The sequence below is a fragment of the Chelonoidis abingdonii genome, chromosome 5 (assembly GCF_003597395.2).
Source record: "Chelonoidis abingdonii isolate Lonesome George chromosome 5, CheloAbing_2.0, whole genome shotgun sequence".
Taxonomy (NCBI): domain Eukaryota; kingdom Metazoa; phylum Chordata; order Testudines; family Testudinidae; genus Chelonoidis; species Chelonoidis abingdonii.
This window is the reverse complement of record NC_133773.1, coordinates 19249510-19270187: the sequence shown is the minus strand read 5'-3', so window position 1 is coordinate 19270187 and position 20678 is coordinate 19249510. Positions and strand designations below refer to the sequence as shown.

The 20678-nt window shown below is 42.5% G+C and overlaps 1 protein-coding gene across 1 annotated transcript in view; it reads right to left on the bottom strand.

Moving 5' to 3' along the window:
- Positions 1 to 10040, bottom strand: part of CDS1 (CDP-diacylglycerol synthase 1) — a 62949-nt gene extending 52909 nt beyond the window's left edge. The window contains exon 1 of the mRNA XM_032764840.2: positions 9960 to 10040. The gene's annotated coding sequence lies outside the window, so the exon portion shown is untranslated. The remainder of the gene's footprint in view (positions 1 to 9959) is intronic.
- Positions 10041 to 20678: the final 10638 nt, after the last annotated feature.

Sequence of the window (20678 nt, the reverse complement as noted above, 5' to 3'; positions counted from 1 at the left end):
AATCTAATTTGAACTTAAGTTTGTGTTAGACATGTATAATTTACTTTTAAAGGATTTTATTTATTGGCAAGTGAGAAGTACCCATTAAGGCCACCTAAATGAAGTTGCTATGGGTATTTACACAAAGGCAGAACCACTGCACAACAACAGACTTCAGTACTCTATCCTGCACTAACCTCAGCAAAGGACCTCTTTGCTCATATTAGTGGTATATCCTTATCACTATCAAAAGCTTTTTAAAAAAAAGTAGTAAGATTTTTCTAAGAATTCCCTCAAAGTGGATGGGACAAAAAAGGCAACCAGTCTCTCTCCTCCCTCCCGGGGAAAAGCACCTGTTGACCAGTGTAGATCTAGAAAGCCAGCTTTGATAAATAGATGGGAGCAACCCAGAGTCTAGCCCACCATCTAGAATTATGACAAGTGTGCTACCTCATCAACTTTTACTACAGGGCATAGCATCTATAGCTAACATTCTAAAAAGGCCAAATATAAAAATGGGGGAATATTTTAGTGCCTTACATTATAGTGCTCCTCTAGATGCTTGAAGAAACAACAACAAACCAACATTCAAATTCCAATTGGGATACTGGTTCTGATGTGAGATACAAGAGGCACTGCTTCAAGATATTTAATAATCAAAAGAGATATGATCTCAGTAAATAACCCTGAATACACTCTTCATCAAGCACCAGGAAGAGGAGGTTACTCACCTTGTGCAGTAACTGACGTTCTTCGAGATGAGTGTCCCTGTGGGTGCTCCACTCTAGGTGTCGGTGCGCCCCTGCGCCTTTGATCGGAGATTTCACCAGCAGTACTCATACCGGCCACGCATGCTCAGAGCCTACCCCCGGCTCTGAGTATACCTCTAGTGAGCATGCGCGGCCGGTTCTCTCAGTTCCTGTTCTATAACGGAGGCTACCCCAACTCTGAAGTACAAGGGAGGAGGGTAGTAGTGGAGCACCCACAGGGACACTCATCTCAAAGAACATCAGTTACTGCACAAGGTGAGTAACCTCCTCTTCGAGAGAGAGATGTCTCTATAGGTGCTCCACCCTAGGTGACTTCGAAGCAGTGTATCTCAGGGAGGTAGGGACTTCGGATCTGGTAGGAATGCAGCAGATAATACTGCCCTGCCTAATCGAGTGTCCGAGAGAGAGCCCTGAGTAAGGGCATAGTGTTTGACAAATGTGTTCTCGAAGGACCAAGTGGCTGCTCTACAAATGTCAGTCAATGGTACTTTACGTAAGAAAGCTACAGAGGCAGATACAGATCTAGTGGAATGTGTTCTGATCAATGCTGGAGGTGTAATTTTTTTTTATCTGATAGCAGAAACATATGCAAACAGAGATCCAGTTTGAAAGTCTCTGGGTAGAGACAGGCATGCTTTTGGAGCGCTCTGAGATGGAGACAAAAGAGTCTAGGAGAGTTTCTGAAGGGTTTGGTTCTGTCCAAATAGAAGGACAAGGCCATGCGCACATCAAGCATGTGCAATGTGGCTTCAAAGGAATTTGCTTGTGGTTTTGGGAAGAAAGTTGGTAGATGTATTGGTTCATTGATGTGAAATGAAGCGTGAACTTTTGGAAGGAATTTTGGGTGTGGGCATAGAGTAACTTTGTCCTTGAAGAAGAGCGTGTATGGTGGATCTGCCATAAGGGTTGCTATCTCTCCTGCCCATCTGGCGAAGGTAATCGCCACCAAAAAGGCTGTTTTCATCGAGAGGTGTAATAGGGAGCAGATGGCTAAGGGCTCAAAGGATTGATGAGTTAGACAGGACAATACTAGGTGAAGATCCCATGGAGGGATAGGTGGCTTAATGTCTGGATATAAGGTTTGGAGTCCCTTAAGGAAACGCTTGGTGTTGGGATGAGTGAAGACCAAGGTATTGTCAACTGTATCATGAAAGCTTGTGATGGCAGCTAAGTGGACTCTGATGGAGCTGAAGGAAAGGCCGGATTGCTTAATGTCCAATAGGTCGAGTATGTGGGGGAGGGGTGCAGAAGTAGGAGACAGTTGTTTAGTTGAACACCATTCTGTGAATCGCTTCCACTTTCAGAGATGGGTGGTACGGGTGGATTGTGTTCTGCTGTGTAGCAGCACCCTCTGAACTTGGTCGGAACAGTCTAGTTCTCGTTGAGAGATCCATGCAGGTACCAGGCTTTGAGATGAAGCATGGAGAAATTGGGGTGAAGAAACCGGCCGTGTTGCCGTGATAAAAGGTTCAGGATGAGAGGCAGTGAGATCGGTAGTCAAACTGACATTCTGGTGAGGAAAGGGAACCACGGTTGTCTCAGCCATGAAGGTGCAATCAAGATCACCGTGGAAAGGTCTGTTCGTATCTTTACGAGGACCCTGTTGAGAAGTGGTATTGGGGAAAATGCATAGAGTAAGTCCCAGTGCCATGGGATCATGAATGAGTCTCCGAGGGAGTGTTTGCCCAGTCCCACCCTGGAGCAAAAATTGAAGCATTTCATGTTTTTCGCAGTTGCAAAGAGATCTATGGTTGGGTGACCCCAAGTGCGAAATATGTTGTAAACGATTCCGTCGTGTATCTCCCATTCATGTTCCAAAGGGAAACATCTGCTTAACTCGTCAGCAGTGCTGTTCATCACCCCGGGGAGATAAGCAGCTGATATGTGGATGTGATTCGCAAGGCACCAATTCCAGTTTTATGGCCTCTGAGCAAAGAGAGTGGGAGCGAGCCCCTCCTTGCCTGTTTACGTAGAACATGCAGGCAATGTTGTCTGTCATTATGCATGCATGCTGATTCTTGATTAGTGGCAGGAAGTGGTAGCAGGCATTTCGTATAGCACGAACTTCTAGAACATTTATGTGCAGGGAGGTCTCGAAGGGAAACCATAGCCCGTGGACTGTTTGGTGAGAGATGTGGGCCCCGCAGCCAGTGAGAGATGCGGGCCCCCCAGCCAGTGAGAGATGCATCGGTCGCCATTATCAGAGTTGGGGAGGTCCGAAGGAAGAGGTTCCAGAGCAGAGGTTGGAGGAGACTGTCCACCATAGGAGAGTGTCTTTGCCTCAGTAGGGTATGGCCAGGGGTTTGTTTAGTGAGTGCACATTTGGTTTGTAAACCGTGGCCAACCAAGCTTGGAAGCACTTCATGTAGAGATGTGCATTCTGGACCACAAAGGGGCATGAGACCATGTGCACTAGTAGTTGGAGGCAGTCTCGGGCGGTGACCTGGGGACTGTTGTGAAGTCTCGTAGCCAGCAGTTTTATGGTATTGAATCGGTCGGGTGGGAGAGATGCCAGCCCGGTTGTGGAGTCAAGGCTCGCTCCTATAAACTCCAGGTGCTGGGTACGACTTAATATGGATTTGCTTCTGTTTATCTGCAGGCCCAGAGACTGGAAGCAAAATCAATAGTGAGTTGTGTGAAGCGGAGGGCTTCGTCGAACATAGAGGCCTTGAGAAGGCAATCGTCAAGGTAAGGGAATATTATGACCCCATTTTTCCTGAGGTAGGCAGTGACTACCGCTAGGAGCTTGGAGAAAGCTCAGGGTGGGGGGGTGAGGGGAGGGGCAGTGGAAAGGCCGAAGGGTAGAACTCTGTACTGGAAATGCATTGAGCCGAGGGTAAAACGAAGGAAATGTCTGTGGGCCGGGTGGATAGTGACGTGAAAATAGGCATCTTGTAAGTCGAGGGCTGAAAACCAATCGCCCTGCTCCAGGGCTGGAATTATGGTGGTGAGAGTAGCCATCCTGAACTTTTGCTTTTTGATAAATTTGTTTGAGCCGCTTGTCATAAGTAGATAGGTAAGGGTTAATTTTCTTTGCCTGTAAAGGGTGAACAAAGGGAACCAAACACCTGACCAGAGGACCAATCAGAGAACTGGACTTTTTAAAAGTCAGGGGCGGGAATTGTGTACTCTAGGTCTTTTGTTTCTCCCAGCTATGGAGGAAACAACTTTCCTGCTAACTCCTATTTCTTTCTAATTTCTCCTACAAAGTGTAAGTACAAAGGCAACAAGGCAAATAGGCTGTTATATGCTTTGTGTTGTATTTACATGTGTGTTGATGTGCTGGACTGGTTTAATTTGGCTATCTTTTAAATCAGACTGTTTATTCATATTTTCTTATAAGCAAGAGCCTGTATTGATCTCTTAATGCAGTAATATTGTTTTGTATTTTCTTTCTTTTTATATAAAGTTCTTTTTTAAAACCTGGCTGAGGTTTTTGGGGTTTCTCCGGTGAGGCTACAGGAAGGGGGGGTGGAAAATCTCTTTATATTAGCTTTACTAGATTTGAATGCATCGCCTCAGGGGGAGGGTGATTTCCCTCTTTGTTTTGCCTTCAAGGAGTTAAGTACTGCATCGCCCAGGCTCACCCAGGGAAAAGGGAGGGGGAAGCGGGGGAGCAGATAACGAGGAGACAAGGGGGAAGAGCTTGTTTTCCCGTTGAGATAGGGAGACCCAGGGGTTCTGGGTCTTGGGGGTCCCCCAGGGAAAGGTTGGGGTGACTCGGGGTAACTAGGAACCCTAAATAGTCCTAGTTGGTGGCAGCGAGATAAAATCCAAGCTGGTTATAAGCTTGGGGGAGATTCACAGTAAACACTCAGATGTTGAACTCTAAGTCCAGATTTGAGACAGACGTTTATTACACCGCTTGAGGCCGAGGATCGGTCGCCATCCTACAGTTTTCTTTTCTGTTAAAAAATAATGGGAGTAGAACCCTTTTGCCTTGTGGCACTCAGGCACGAATTCGATAGCCCCCAGATGAAGGAGATGTTGTACTTCTTGCTGGAGGTGTAGCTCGTGAGAAGGGTCCCTGAAGAGGGACGGGGAGGGTGGTGGGTGGGTGGTAAGGAGAGGAAGGGGATAGAATATCCAGTTGTGATGACCTCTGGAACCCACTTGTTGGTGGTAACATTATGCCATTGGTGCAAAAATGGCCGTAGGCTGTGTCCGAAGATAGTTGTAGGCAGTGCATACGCTGAAGTTGAGATGATGTTTACGAGACCCTCGACCAAAAGGTTTAAATCTGCTTATTAGTTGGATGAAGTTGGGGAGCTCCAGAAGAACTGAGGCGATGCCGATGATATCTGGATCTCTGGCATTGGTGTTGCTGTTGTTGATCCTGAGATCTTGTGAAATGCTGAGTATATGCAGGATAGCGTGGACAGTGGTAAGGTTGATATCTGTACTGTCACTTTCTGGTCGTAAGGGTTTGGATTCCTAAGGACCGAAGAGTTGCCCTTGACTCCTTCATTGAGTGAAGCACCTCATTCATGGTGGAAGCAAAGAGTTTATCACCATCGAAAGGGAGATCTTCTATGGTACTCTGAACCTCGCAAGGAAAAAGGGAAGAGGAGAGCCACGAAACTCGGCGCATGACCACCACCGTAGCGGTGGATCTTGCTGCAGTATTGGCTGCATCCAGAGCTGCTTGAAGAGCTATGCGTGATATGATTTGGCCCTCAGAAACTAAAGCTGTAAACTGTTGTTTCTTCTGATCTGGAATGTGTTTAACAAAGTCCATGAACTTGTTGAAGTTTCTATGGTCATACTTTGCCAGAACTGCAGTATAACTGGCAATTCGAAATAGTAAGGTTGAAGAGGCATACACTTTGCGACCCAGCAGGTCTAAGCGTTTGCTTTGCTTGTTGGTTGGGGTATGGCGGAAATATTGTTGTTTATTCCTTTGCTTGGCTGCGTCCACTATCAGTGAGTTTGGCGCAGGATGTGAGAAAAGGAATTCAGATCCCTTAGACGGAATAAAGTATTTATGGTCCGCTCATTTGCAGGTAGCCTGGCTTGTGGCTGGAGCCTGACAGATGGACTTAGTGGGTTCCAGAAGGGCTGCATTGATTGGTAATTGCAGTCTGGATGAAGAAGAGGGTTGCAGGATGTCCGTTAACTCATGTTGTTGGTCCGGTACTTCCTCTAGATTGATTCTAAGCTCGCTGGCAACCCTTTTAAAGAGATCCTGGAATTTTGAAAAGTCGTCTGAGGACATTAGAGGGGAGGGAAGTAAGGCTTCTTCAGGCATTACTTCAGTTGGTACTTCAGTTGGTACTGGGTCAGGAGCAGGAGTTAATTGATCCTGAGAATAGGAGGGTGCCGCCAGGTGAGTTATATCATTTGGACTTTCGCATCTTGTTGAATTGGAATAGGGGGTGTGCTGCCAAGGGAAAGATCCCCATGGGGCCCATTACTGCCATAGTGGTGGAAAAGGCATAGGTGTTGCCATCCAGGGGTTAACACACCAGGAGGCAGGGCCTCGAGGATAGTCTGAGACAATTTTCCTGTGCCCGCGAGTAACAGGGGTCAGAAGATGGAATTCTGATTGCATTGAAACATCACCCTGTAGTTCAGACTCCTCTTCACTGGAGGAAGGCTGTTTGGACCCTGAATCATTCGTAAGGGAGAAGCAGTCTTTAAGTAAGGGTGACTGCAGCATAGGTGACACTAAGAGGTCACCTGACTGGGTAAACAGCAGCACTGAGGCAGCTGAAGGGGAAGGCTGATAGAATTGCTGTGAAGGAACCCAGGCTTGCACCGAAGTTCTAAGTCTTGGCTCAGTGCCAAGTAGTGCTGTTAATTTCAGCACTGCACTATTAATAGCAGGCTGCAGTACCTCAGGGGGGGTCCTGGGACGTCGGCACCGCGTTCATCGCAGTGCCGACGGGTGCCATAATCGAGGCAGGCAACTGAAAGCTTCTCGCCTCGGCACCGGAACTTCGCGCTGCCACCGCAAGCACAGGCAGATTTAGCACGGTGCCGGAGAAGCCTAGCTCATCGAAAGTGCTCAGATGGGGCAGCACAGGTAAGGAGACCGTGGATCTGACCGGAGAAGGTTTGTGTCTGAGGGCTTCTTTTGAATTTGACAGAAGGTGCCCTCTTCTTGCTGTTTTCTTCTGCATTTTAGAAGCGGGAGAGCTGTGGCGGTGAGTGGAGGCAGAGTCCTTGCCAGGGTCTAAGGCTGACACGAAGGATTTTTGAAGTAGAATAAATTTAAGTTTTAGCTCTCTGTCTTTTCGCTCTCTGGAGCTTAGTTTAGTGTAGCGAGCACATTTTTGGGGAATGTGGGTCTCCCCTAAACATTTTATGCACTGCGCATGTCCATCCGAAAGAGGGATAGCTTCCTTACAGGAGGAGCAGCACTTAAAGCCTGTGGAGCCAGGCATGTCTGAAGCGGCTGCGGCTGGGAGAAAAATTTCTTTTTGTGGTTTTTTATAAACGGTAGGGAAAAAAAAGGGTAAGTAACACTAACAACTAACTAACAAGAAACTAGCTAACTATAAGTAATTTTAAATGAGGAAAGAAATTCTTTAATGAGTCTGCTGAGCTCCACCTCAAGCCGGGGACGGTAGAGAAGGAACTGAGGGAACCGGCTGCGCATGCTCACTAGAGGTATACTCACAGCGGGGGGGCAGGCTCTGAGCATGCATGGGTGCTACGAGTACTGCTGCAGAAGTCTCCAATCAAAGATGCAGGGGTGCACCAACATCTAGAGTGGAGCACCCACAGGGACATCTCTCTAAGAACTCCATTTTGTCTACAAAGAGTACTCACGGACTTGCCCTTCAGAAAACAGATTTAAAAAAAATCTAGAGTAGGGGACATTTTATATCCATGCATTAGCCACAAGTCCTAATGTCCCATTCTCTGAATATTATGTAGGACAAGTCTGGTTCAAAGGCCTTTGTTCCTCAAGATGTTTACCTAATTAGGTGAAACTTAAAAAGTGTTAGTGTTCTGGGCCTGTTCATTCTATGAGGGCAGTACAATGAAATTACCAGCCTGCTCTCGGAAGTGCTCAGTTTGTGTCCATGTTTCAGAGAGAAGGCTTTTAGTCAATTCTGCTTACCAAGAAGCAGAGAAGCCAACAAGATGTGAACACACGCACACCATGCAATGGGTTAATAAAAAATGAAGTTACAGTTAATTAGAGGGCAAAAAATAAATGTGGCGGGGACTCAATTTTTGAACAAGGATCCTTGAAATTTCATCGTCGGTGGAACAAAGGCCTCTTTGCACCTCTCTCTCTCTCACTCTTACTAGAACTTCTGTCACTAACTTGAAGGAAAGTATCCAATTCAACAACTGATTTTATAAGATTAACATTGTTTCTAAGTGCTTACGCATGACATGCCACACACTTTTGACTTTGTCATATTTCTCAGTTGCCAGTTTGCTGAACATCTAGGTGTACCTGGGTAATCAATGACATTGATTTTTATCCACCCTGGTTTGTGAAAAAATTGGGAAAAATATAGATGGCACTGTCACAGCCAAAGTTCTCAGCACTGGACTTAAGAGAAATGTTAAACTCATGCTGAATACTCTGGAAGTCCATTTCTGTAACCTTGAACAAAATGCAGGGAAATAGCTGTTTTATTGCTGACTCTTGACATCTGGAAGGAACTTAGTGAGATCTTAAAAAGAGATATTCAATGAAAGAGTTAAATTACAAACATTAAAAAAATGAATGGGACAAACACTATCTCCAGCTTATTTTCTTGCCAATATTCTCAATACTCTGTACTAGGGTCAAACCTTAACTGATGAAGAAGAGGAGTTGGCTATGACATGGACATCCAGCAACCATCCCTCCATAGTGCCAACTATAATAAACTTCAGAGCTAAGGGTGAACCATTCAAGAAATAAGTTTGCTGATGTTGTTTTAAAGAAAGTCACACCAGTGAACTGGAGAAAGTCACTTAAGCACTTGGATTCAGAGACTGTTGAAGTGATAATCTCACTTTTAACAGCAGTAGCTTTTTCTGCCGGTGTAGAAAGAATCTTTTCTTCCTTTGGACGAATTCATTCCAAACTGAGAAATCATTTGGGACCTGAAAAAGCAGGAAAGCTTGTTTTTCTTCTCCAGGTTATGAACAAACAGGAAAATGAAGGTGAAGGCAACTGAGTTAGCTGCAGAAGCCAATATTTTAAGTTTCTCATGTTGACCTGACAGTCTATTTAATTTTTGTTTTTTTTAATTTCATTTAACTATTTTAGTTAAAAACAAATTTTAACAAAAACCTGATTTTAAAAAACTTGAATGTTTAACTAAATTCATATGCTTGTTTTGTTAAAATATTTTATGTTTGCTGTTGAAGAAAAAAATCCAGAATAGATAACGTTGTTTTAGTTAGATGTTTGTTTGGTGATGTTCCTCTCCTAATACAGCATGGCAAGAAAATCCTCCAAATATTAATAATTAACCTGTTGAATTGGAGATATTTATGAAGTCATTGGGAGGTGAATTATCTGCTTCAATTACCTTTGGTAAATGAAATAACCAATCATTCATTTTCTGATATAGCTGTAAAACTAATCTGAAAAGTTTTCAAAATGAATCACTTTAAAAATGTATAGTGTGTACCCTGTAAAAATGAAACCTACATATTCTTCACAACTCAGAGAGAGGTGTATTAAGGTTATAACAACCAACAAGAATGCACTTTTATGTAGAAATCCATGATTAAATCGAGTCTTCCTGACTAGTAATTTAAATCATGATTTAGGGATAGGGTTTAAATTTAAATCATGATTTAAATCAAATCCACCCTGGTCGGCATATTAAACCAAAAGCTTCTTATTTCTCTCTCTCTCTCTCAAAAAATAAATAAATAAGGTCCTGCAACATCAGCCCCTAGAAATACTGACACTTCTGCTGTTGTACCAAGACAGGAAATAGCGAGCAACTGCAGATAATTGTTAACTATCGTAACTTAGAAGTTATCTTACTCGTTTAGAAATGGGTGCAGCTGGGCAACTTTTGGGTAGTATATTTCATACAGCAGCTGTATGAAAACTGTTACACAAGCATGAATATAGCCCAGATACCATAATACTAAATCCAAAAAATAACTATTTATTTTTATGACATGTTTTCCCTCATTAATTAAAAAAATGACTTCAATTTTGTCTGTAATTAATTTTTTAGTCAGCACTTATCGCAACACTCTTATCCCAAATGTGTTAAGAATCTTGTTTTACCATACCTGGAAGACAAGCCAGACAGAGCTTTCTTGAGAATTTCTGGAGTACTGTCTGTTGTTGGGGGCACTGCTGGAATATCTGAGTCATTTCTGAGATCGAGATCTCCACACTTTTCACCCAAAACTACATCCTATGACAAAGCACATAAAAAAGTATTGTTTAACCTTCTGGAAGGGAGCATATGCTTAGTCTCAAAGATTCATTTGGCTGGTAACATGGAAATACCTGCTTCTAAGAAAATGTAAATGGCAGATCAGCAAAACTATAGACTTTTAGGCAGAGTGAAACTTGGCTTACTATGTGTTTATACAGTTCATAAGAAGGTAAATTATTCACTTGTGTGATGGTACCTGCCACTTTCAAGTAGTCTCACCCTCAAGGCTTATTCTCTGTATCCATAAATTTCTCTAACACATCTACATAGACTGAAAATTTTGCAGTCTCTCTCTCTAGCTGTGACCAATGATCAGCTTCTTACAAGAAGACAAGGTAGCTTTCTAAAGACAATTTTCTTCCCAAAAGAAATCAGTAGTAGTAGTGGTTTATTTATTTTGATTTACATATTACAAGAACACCCACGTCTTTATCCAAGGCTTTGAGGATCAAGGTGCCTTACTTCCCTGGAGCAAGTACCACTTCAACAGCAAAAACAGAGGGCATGCGGTCAGTCTCTAGCTCAGCATGTCCTCCTATAACAGAACAGACCCTGTTATCTTTCTGACCTCGTCCTCTCATGTCAGCTACACACAATTCTGATTCCATCTTGCCAGCTAGGGTTTGTTCCAATGCCATAAACAGAGGGATCAAACAAGCATAGTTCAGTTTAACTACACTTCCTTAAAACTCCACTCCAGTTCCCACCTTCCCACTGCCCCATCCACCTCTTCATTTTCTTTTCTCTCCCCCACCTCATAACTCCAATCTAACCCACCTTCCTATCCCTCAATCCTACCCCAAAATACTCCTTAAAGACATCTTAGTTTAAAAACCTCATGCTGGCAGTGACAGGTTTTTCAGTGGTGCAGAAGAAAGGAAAAGCTGAGAAATGGGAGCTGCAGGAAGGGGGAACAGTTTATACAGATCTTCAATGTCATATCTGGCTTCCCATTCAGTTCTAACCTCAGTCTTGTTTAGGAACTTCCCATCCTTTCCCTTCCCCACTCTACAGAGGGAGGGTGGTAGTTAACCGAAGCACCAGCCCTCATCACCCTTTGCCCACTCAAAAGGTGGTTCCCCTGCTATGCCACTCTCACCAGTGATGTTATATTAACTAGGATTGTATTATTTGCCCTATCTGCTAAAAGCCTGCACTAGATTTGTAAGCAGTGTTACGTAGCCATGTCAGTCGCAGAACAGCTCTGTGCAAGCTTGAAAGCTTGTCTCTCTCACCAAGAGAAATTGGTCCAATAAAAGGTATCCGCACTCACCCTGTCTGCACTAGGTTTCTGATCTAGATTTTGGTAGTGCCTAACAGCTAGTAATCTAAGTAGATTAGACCAAGGGTGAGACAAAAGTTTGTATAACAGAGTGATGTTTGGCAAATGTTGGTTCAGTTTACGCTTAGCCCTTTTCTAATGAATAATTCTTGACTGAGTTTTGGTTTGTTTTACTTCAGGTTTGTGAACAATGTTTATAGTTTTCTATGCCCCAAGGTCACAGGACAGAGTAGTTCTTCATGGGGAGTTACTAGATTTATTGTGGAGAAAGAGTATAATCAAAGCAAGTTCTTTAATCTATAAAAGATTTCTCTGGTAGCTGTGAAAGAAACCATACATGCATAAAGTGGTTACATTCTCAAAACTTTCTGAGGGGTTCTCCACTTTACAGTATTCTATAGTAGGTCAGCAAGTCAGTCCTAAAATGTATGTTGAAGGTTAACAGGCTTGCCTAGCTTTAGGCAATATTCTAACTGCAGTGATCACTGCTAGTGTACATTTCATCAAACAGCAACTTAGTAATTCATTAATCCATCCCTACAGCTTCCAATAACATGGCAGTTCACTTTTAACAAAGCATTTAAAAACTAGAAAAGGTTTAGTCTCAGGTTAACATTTTCATAAGTATCTAGGTGGCACAGGGCTTGTCTATATGAACACTTAATACATGGCAAGCCGGAGTGTGATGTAGATTTACATTACCTTGCTGTGCACTAAGGCTTTGTCCACACTACACAGTTGTGTCAACAAAAATCAAACTTTTGTCCACAAAAACAGTGGAGGTGTACGCACTGCAATGCTCCTCCAGCCGATTAAATTCTCCAGCTATGCCAACATAATAAAAACATGTTGATGAGCAGCGTAGACCTTTATGTGACCAAGTTAGAGCAATGTAATGTTAGTGTAGACTGCACTTGTTTATGTTGCCCTCAGTGGCCTCTACGAGGTATCCCAAAATGCCCATCATGACAGCTCTGGTCAGCAGTTTCAACTCCGCTGCCCTGAAGCCAGATACACAGGCATGCACCCCACCCCTTAAAAGCCACAAGAATTTTGAAATTTATTTCCTGTTTGTTCAGCGTGGAGAGTTCACATAGCATCTTCCCAATGACCATGCTGGCTTTCCGCAGTAAACGCACTCCTGCCTGAAATAAACTGGGGTTTTTGGATCTGGTGAGTCTGTGGGTAAAGGAGGCTGTTCAGTCGCAGCTCCGATCCAGCCACAGGAACTTTGCTCATGGCATAAAGGAGATGGGGCACGAAAGGGACAAGCAGCAACGCCATGCTGAGATCAAGAACCTGAGGCAGGTGTACCAGAAGGCAATGAAGCCCAACCGTCTGTTCTGGTACAGCACGGAAAACATGCTGCTTCTACAAGGAGCTAGACATCATCCTTGGTGGTGACCCCACCTCCACCACCAAGACCCCATGGATACTTCGGGGACATTGGAGGCTGTAGCCAACAGAATCAACCACGAGAACCAAATGGTGGACAAGGAGGTTGAACTAGAGCAGATTATGAGACAGGCGACAGGGTTGTCCACTGGTGTGGTGAGTCAGGACCTCTAACTCCAGAGAGGTCTAGCCAGTCTCAGTACTCTGGCTCTGGCGCACAAGAAGCAGGAGAGTGGAGTTCCGGTATGTACTCAATTTGCTTTGATACTGCATAGTGACATGAGGTACAGGTGTCTTATTTTGTTACTTGGTGCACGTGGGAAAAGGGATAGAAATTACTGTTTCCATCTGTTCCTCATTCCCCTGTTCATCTACACAGTGGGGGTCCTGAAGAAAAGTTTGTTAATGCACACCAGAATTTCCTGGGAATCCTCTGTAGAAATCTCTAGGAAACTTTCATAAAGGTACTCTGCAATCCTCTGACAAAGGTTCCTTGGCAGAGCTGCTTTGTTTCTTCTCCCATTGTAGGAAACTTTGCCAAGCCAATCATCAATTACTTCTGCAGAAACCAAAGCAGCACACAGGCGAGCAGCCTATGGACCTGGTCTGAACTACACACATGCAGGAGATGCACCCTTGCATCATTGGTTACCCTCAATAGAGAGGTCAGCTTTGATCACCCCTGCCTGTGGGAAATGGTGCCAGTATCAGAACAGTGTTCCTATGTGCCAGTATCAGAATAGTGATCCCCTTCTGAAAACACCCAGATCTTTTGTCCCATCTTGCATCTTCCCCCCAGGCTGAACTCACCATGTTTAGTGCTCTCACCATGCTGTGTGCTTGCCAAGGGAAAGTGAGAAAAAAGTTACAAGCATCCTCTATGATGACAGAATGCACATACAATATACATGTTTCGAGAAGTGCTGCAATAATCTTATCATGCAGGTAGCAGGCACAGAGCATGGCAAGTGAATAAACAAAAAACTCAGAAAGGATAGGCAGGAGAGGAGACAGTGGCAGGAGTGAATAATAGAGGAGCATGAGTGGATGATAAAGCTCATGGAAGACCAAACAGAGATGCTCAGGTCCCTGACTGCGCTGCAGTTGGAACGCATGTGCTCGACTCCGCCTGCAGCACATACAGAACTGCTTTCCATGCCCTCGCCAAACTCCCCACAAACATTCCTCACATGTTCCCAGCCCATCACAGTACCCCTTGCAGTTCACCCCTAGGGACCAGTTCCATAACAACAGCTGGATTTACACACAGCTGAGAGAGCCTCATTTGAGAGTGTGTGCTGCTCATTGTCAAGTGCCTGGCAGGAAACAGAAATCTGTGTTTCAGAGTAGCAGCCGTATTATTAGTCTGTATCCGCAAAAAGAAGAGGAGTACTTGTGGCACCTTAGAGACTAACAAATTTATTTGAGCATAAGCTTTCATAGGCTACAACCCACTTCATCGGACGCACAGAATGGAACATATAGTGAGGAGATATATATACATATAGAGAACATGAAAAGGTGGGAGTTCCCAATCAACTCTAAGAGGCTAATTAAGATGAACTGTTGTCACCAGGAGAAAAAAAAAACTTTTGTAGTGATAAATCAAGATATTGCTGTTTAATAAAAATGTAGTCTCCGAAATATTCTTGATTTGTGTCCTACACAGGGTGGGTGTAGCAGAAATTCATACACAGTAGCAAATCAGCTCATATGCAGACTATGATTAAGGCTCAGGCAGCAATCTGTACAAGGGTCATCCAAGATGGCAAGTAAATCATGACTGCCTGAATTCATTACAGAAAGACATTTCTAGGGCTCATTGTCAAAATGCTGCTTCAAAGCTTTAAAATGCCCCCTGCTGAGCCCCTGTGTGTCTGGGTGCTCAAAATCAGACACCAGGTGATCCACCTCAATGCTCTACCCCTTGGGAAACTTTGCATAACATTTCTTAAATCAAGGGGGAAAAGTACAGCAAGTTGCTATGACCATGGGAATATTTTCATCACTGAAGTCTAACCTACCAAAAAGGCAGCACTAGTGACCCTTAAATCTGCCAAAAGCACATGCTGTGGTCATTCTGCTCCTGCTGAGCCTGTGGAAGCACTCCTTGCTACTGTCAAGGTTTCTGGCGTAAGGCTTCATGAGCCACGAGAGTAAGGGGTAGGCTGGGTCTCTCAGGATCACTGTGGGCATTTCCATATGCCCTACTGCAATCTTCTGGTCTGGAAAGAAAGTCCCTGCATCCAGATTTCTATATAGGCCAGTGTTCCTGAAGATGCATGCCTCATGCGACTTCCTTGACTAGCCCACATTGATGTCAGTGAAACAACCCCGGTGATCCACCAGTGCCTGTAATACCATCGAAAGTAACCCTTTCTGTTGATATACTCCATTGCAAGATGGTCTGGAGCCAAAATTGAGATATGCGTGCCATCTATCGCCCTGCCACTGTTAAGGAATCCCACTGCTGCGAAGCCATCCACTATTTCCTGCACATTGACCAGAGTCACAGTTCTTCACAGCAGGAGGCAATTAATGGCCCTGCACACTTGCATCACTGAACCCCCCACGGTGGACTTCCCAACTCCAAATTGATTCCCAACTGACCAGTAGCAGTCTGGAGTTGCCACCTTCCACAAAGTGATCGTCACTCATTTTTCCACCATGAGGACAGCTCTCATTCTAGTGTCCTTACACCGCAATGCAGGGGCAAGCTCAGCACATAGTTCCAGGAAAGCAGCTTTGCGCATCCAAAAGTTCTGCAGCCACTGCTGGTCATCCCATACCTGCATCACGACCCAGTCCCACCACTCAGTGCTTGTTTCCTAAGTCCAATAGCAACAGCCCACCATGGGCAGCAAGAGGTATTTCTCAATACAGGCATGAAATAAAAATAAGATACTCACAAATATGATAAGCGAACTCTAATTTAAGAATGTAAACTCCTCCAGAAAGGTAATTTCTTCTCTGTTATCTAGCACTACAGGCATCCATGGTGTTTTACAGGCAAACATTAAACTATGCAGTGTGCATCCTACACCTAGTTTACTAGATCAAGCCATGCTCCTTGTTAGAGGACTCACTTCCAAATGCTGGACCCAATACATCAGAGGTTCTATAAACAGAATTACACTACTTTTGGTAAATCAGGTAGCTAGCGTTGTTTAGCCAAGGAAGTAGCTACTTTGATCAAATAGTCTTGCGGTCTGTGGTTTCATTGCTTCAAGTTTCTTATCTCCACAGCTTTTCCCCCCGCCTCCTATATAAAGTCTGTTTGCATTAGCAGTACTTGGAGAAAAGTGGCAACATACTTCCACTGTTTGAAAGGAAAACTTGCATATCATCTTGTGCTAGCCTGCCTGCCTTTTCTTTCAAAAGTACTCAAACCTACTGTTTAGCTGACATTATTTTGGGTTTGTTTAAACAGCAAGCCTGGCTTTCTGAAGTATTAAGCACAGAGGCTGTGATGCTGGCAGAACAGGTGCCAGTTCATGCAAAGGCCCCTAGGCCTCACTGAACACTGACAAAAGCATAGCTAGAAACTCACCTGTGTGTTTCATATTGTTAAAACAAATGTTAAACTCTGTGTTTAGACTTCATGAAATCCTTCTAAATTTCTGCACGCATTGATCTCACTTATATTATCTATATCCTCTATTATAAGGTTAATATTAAAGTGTTTGCCTTGTAACTATAGAAGTGTTTGCTCCAAAACCATACACCTCCACTGTTAGGAGAGAAGCATTATCTAGTGTGAAATACTGGTTTACTAAAAAAGGTGTCATCTCCTGCCCAACAAAAGTCTACAGACATCAGACCACCCCTTGTGGAACATTGGTGGATGAAAGACTTTGTAGATTGCTCCTCACAAACACCCATGAAGTGAAGAGTGCACAAACCCTCATCCCATCAACTTGAGCTCTGGCAGAAGGAGATAAAAATCCATGTCAAGAAAAACTGTTCATTATGCTTCCTGGACAATATTTCTATGCGTAAGGAAGGGATCCCCAAGCTATTTAGCTCAGGTTAACCCTAAGTGACATACAGAGCTTGAGCTCTGTATTTCAGCACTGTCCCACCTCAATTTGGGTAGGGGGCTTACCCTACCTTGAGATGGTCACTAACAAGATGTGAGAATTTCCAACAGACATGTGAAATGAATTTAGGCAGAGATCTATGTACCAAGTAAACAAGCATGCCACACTCTTGTATGTGCAGATCAAGGATGTTTTTTGAGATTTTAACAGAAAGTTAACCCAGTTCCTAGCAGTATTCATGTATTAAAAAGCTGAGATTAAAGTTCCAAGCTGTAAAATAAATTTTTTGAAAATCACAGCAACTGAAGGGGTCTTGGTAAAGACTGTAGAAAAACTAAATTTGTAAGGTATGCAGATTGCCATCTTTTAGTTAAAAGAATCATGGTCTGAGGTCACTACAATTTGGTCAGGATTACTGGTGGTAGATATTTCTACTTTTTAATCCACTCTTTTATATTAAGGAATGTCATTTTAGTCAGAAGACAGAGCTCCTTCAAAGGGACTCTCGCAGCTGCCAAAATGACTCCTCTCTAAGTGTGTCTGCACTGCAATCAAGAGGTGTGACTGCATCAGGTGTATGCATACTTGTACTAGCTTGCTAAAAATAGCTGTGTAACTGCAGCAGTACGGCCTAGCCACTCGAGAACAGCGTGGATTAAAAAAAAAATGAATGTATGTTTAATTTAAACAGGTTATTTTTTAAAAATAAACATAAGTAAAACAATTTTAAATTGTCAACCTTTGTTAAGGCCTAAACTTCTAATTAAAATTGTTAAAAATAAATATAAATAATACTAAGCAGTATGTTTGCTACCAAGATTTAAAGAAAGTTCCATTAACTTAATGGTTTGTGTCACTCATGCCCAGAATCAGAGTCTGCTGAAGGACTAAACCAGCTTTTGCCAACAGTGGCCTCTTCTGTAGGTGCAGAGAGAATATTTTCTTCATTTCAGTTTATTCAGCTAGCTCAGTTCAACGATTAGTGTATTCACAGTTAAGAAACCAACGGGGCATCAAAATAAATAAAACAAAAACACAGGAACCCTTATTTTTCTCTTCTAATCTATAAATAAAAGCTATGTGAAAGTGAATGAGATTACTAGTTCTAAAATCTTGAACATATTTTTTCTGGTCATCATTATCCTTCAGCTCAATGATTACAGATGACACTTTGTTTAATACATCAGTTTTAAACGAAAAACTCGCTTTGATAAACATTTTTGCTTATGTGTCCTGAAGACTTAAAGTAGTTTTATTTAATAAAAATTAATGTTTTGTGTATTAAATTTAATTTGAATTTCCATTCAAATAGAGTTTGATACAAATCACAAGTAAAAAAATAAATCAACCTAATATATAAGAAATGCATCATTCACTGTTTTCTAACTAATAGAATATAAACTTTAAGAATCTGAATAAATGGATATCAAGTTATATAATTGCTTTAAAAAAGTGTGTAGAATGACTAAATTTGGTTTTGTTTTTTGTTTTTTTGCTAACCAGGATGATAGCGTAAAGGCTAGAGTTAGTTGTAAATCAACATGTTTTAATGGTTATCAATGCAAATCAACCTTTCTTTAGGAAAATAACTGAAAAGTACAAATGCAAATCATGATTAAAATGGACTACTTAAATTAAAAAAAGTTTTCTGCTTGCTGATTTAAATCATGATTAAGATTGCTTTGATTTAAAGCAATTCACCCTGCCTGAGAACAATCCCACCTGGTACCCTGGGTACATACTTGGGGAGTTAGCTTATGCAGCCACAGCTATATTGCTAATTTTTTTTTAAAAAGCTAGCTCAGGTATGGCTATGTGTGCCACAAATCACATCTCCCATCAGTAGCGCTGACAAACCCTTCAAGAGTCCAGGATCTGCACAGTGCTGTACATTGTTAAGTTAGAGCCAGACAACTGGCCCTGTGGATCAAATCTCAGATTGTATAATAGAGGACTAAACAGTAAGTTACCAACTTGGAATGTATGAAGTGGTAGAAGACAAAAGTGTGTTGTACATAATGGCAATTCCACAGGCAATGAGTGAGAGATCACATTTACAGAAACGTAAACATAAATCTGGATTCACACTGCTCAAAACTGAAAAATAGCCAAGCATATGTAGCAAAAGCACTGCATTCACTTGTGAATGTTACAAATAGGAAAAAAAAAGTGTTCAAAAAAGGCATATTCAAGGATAATCAACGGGTGATAGAAAGCATTTAAGAGGAATTTTATGATCTCAAGACTGAGGTATAGAACTTGGCATATATGCTTTCTGAAAAAGGCTGCAAAACAGAGGTAGAAGCTTCTTTAGGAGAAACAGGTAAGTGGCGGCTTACCTTAATTCTTTTTCAAATTACTTTTTCCTTTCATAACTGAATCAAGAAAGTGTTTCATTTATAGATTAGTATAGAAATCTTAGGTTGATTCATGTGCACAATCTTATAGTGGTTTAGTATTCTGCATATGCACGGGTAAATAGTGATCCACAAAGTCATGTAAGTACAAGATGTAAGGTGAATAAGGGAAGGGCTTTTGTGTAATCAGACCTCATTTAGTGCATTCTTTCAGTAAATTTTTCACTATACAGCTAATTAATTGGGTAACATCATGCCCCTTGACTGCTCATTTTATGAATGAGCTTAGTGCTAACATTTCACACATGCAGTGTGGTTTTCCAATGAGAAAAAGTCAACACTTCCACTTCAATCACTGCTTCAATTCTAGCTCCAGACATATGAGCGAAACAGCTGTTCAGAAAGATAGAAGAAATCATATTTGAGGGTGGTTGTTTTTGGAAGGATTCTTTTGTTTTGTTTTAATATAATGGAAAATGTTTTCCCACTTATTTTCAAGAAGGGCTCAACTATAGTTTGAATCAAACTTTCAAAAACTCCACCAGAGAAATCCTGGAAAGTAAAATTTACAAAAGGTTATGAATAAACAAGGATTGAAAGGTAAACTGATAAGCACCTTAATACAGCTGTCACTAGAATTTCAGCTATAATTTATAAGAAAACATTTAAAAAAAAGGCCTCGGCATTCTCAGGAAAGATACTATGATAATGATCATATCAGTAGCCTCAGTAGAACAGAATAGTTATGGGAACATACCACTTGGTGTAGATCTAAGATGTGACTTTGTAATGTCATAGGATGGCATTGGTCAATTTTTTTCAGGTTGGTAATCCCTTATTCAAGGTCAAATTTTCACAACTCCCTTCCATTAACTATTAAACCTCCACAAAGAAAGTCAGTGATAAAGATAAATCCATATAATCTGCCTGCGTGTTTTGAGAAATTCACAGAATACTTGATCTTGAAGGGAAAACTCTTGTCTACACTGCCACTTTACAGCGCTGCAACTTTCTCACTCAGGGGCGTGAAAAAACACCCCCGAGCGCTGCAAGTTTCAGCACTGTAAAGTGGCAGTGTAGACAGTACACCAGCGCTGGGAGCTGTGCTCCCAGCTCCTCCCCTTGCGGGGGTGATTTTTTTATTTTTTTACAGCACTGAGAGACCTCTTACCCAGTGCTGGTGCCACAACTACACAGCCATATTAAAGTGCTCCTGTGGCAGTGCTGTAAAGTTGCTAGTGAAGACATACCCTAAGTGTGGTGCGGGGAGTGAGATTTTCTTTGCTTTTATGAATAGTATTATCCAAGCATCTAGCAGCCCTAGGCATAGACCACGACTCTATGGTGCCAGGCACTTTACCATACGAACACTGTTGGACTGTATTACAATTTTCAATGCCTCATGACTCCCCCTCCAACTGCCTTTCTTGCCACTCCCAGGAGTGGGGAGTTACAGTTAAACACTGATCTAGGATAAGCCCTTATGAGGTTCT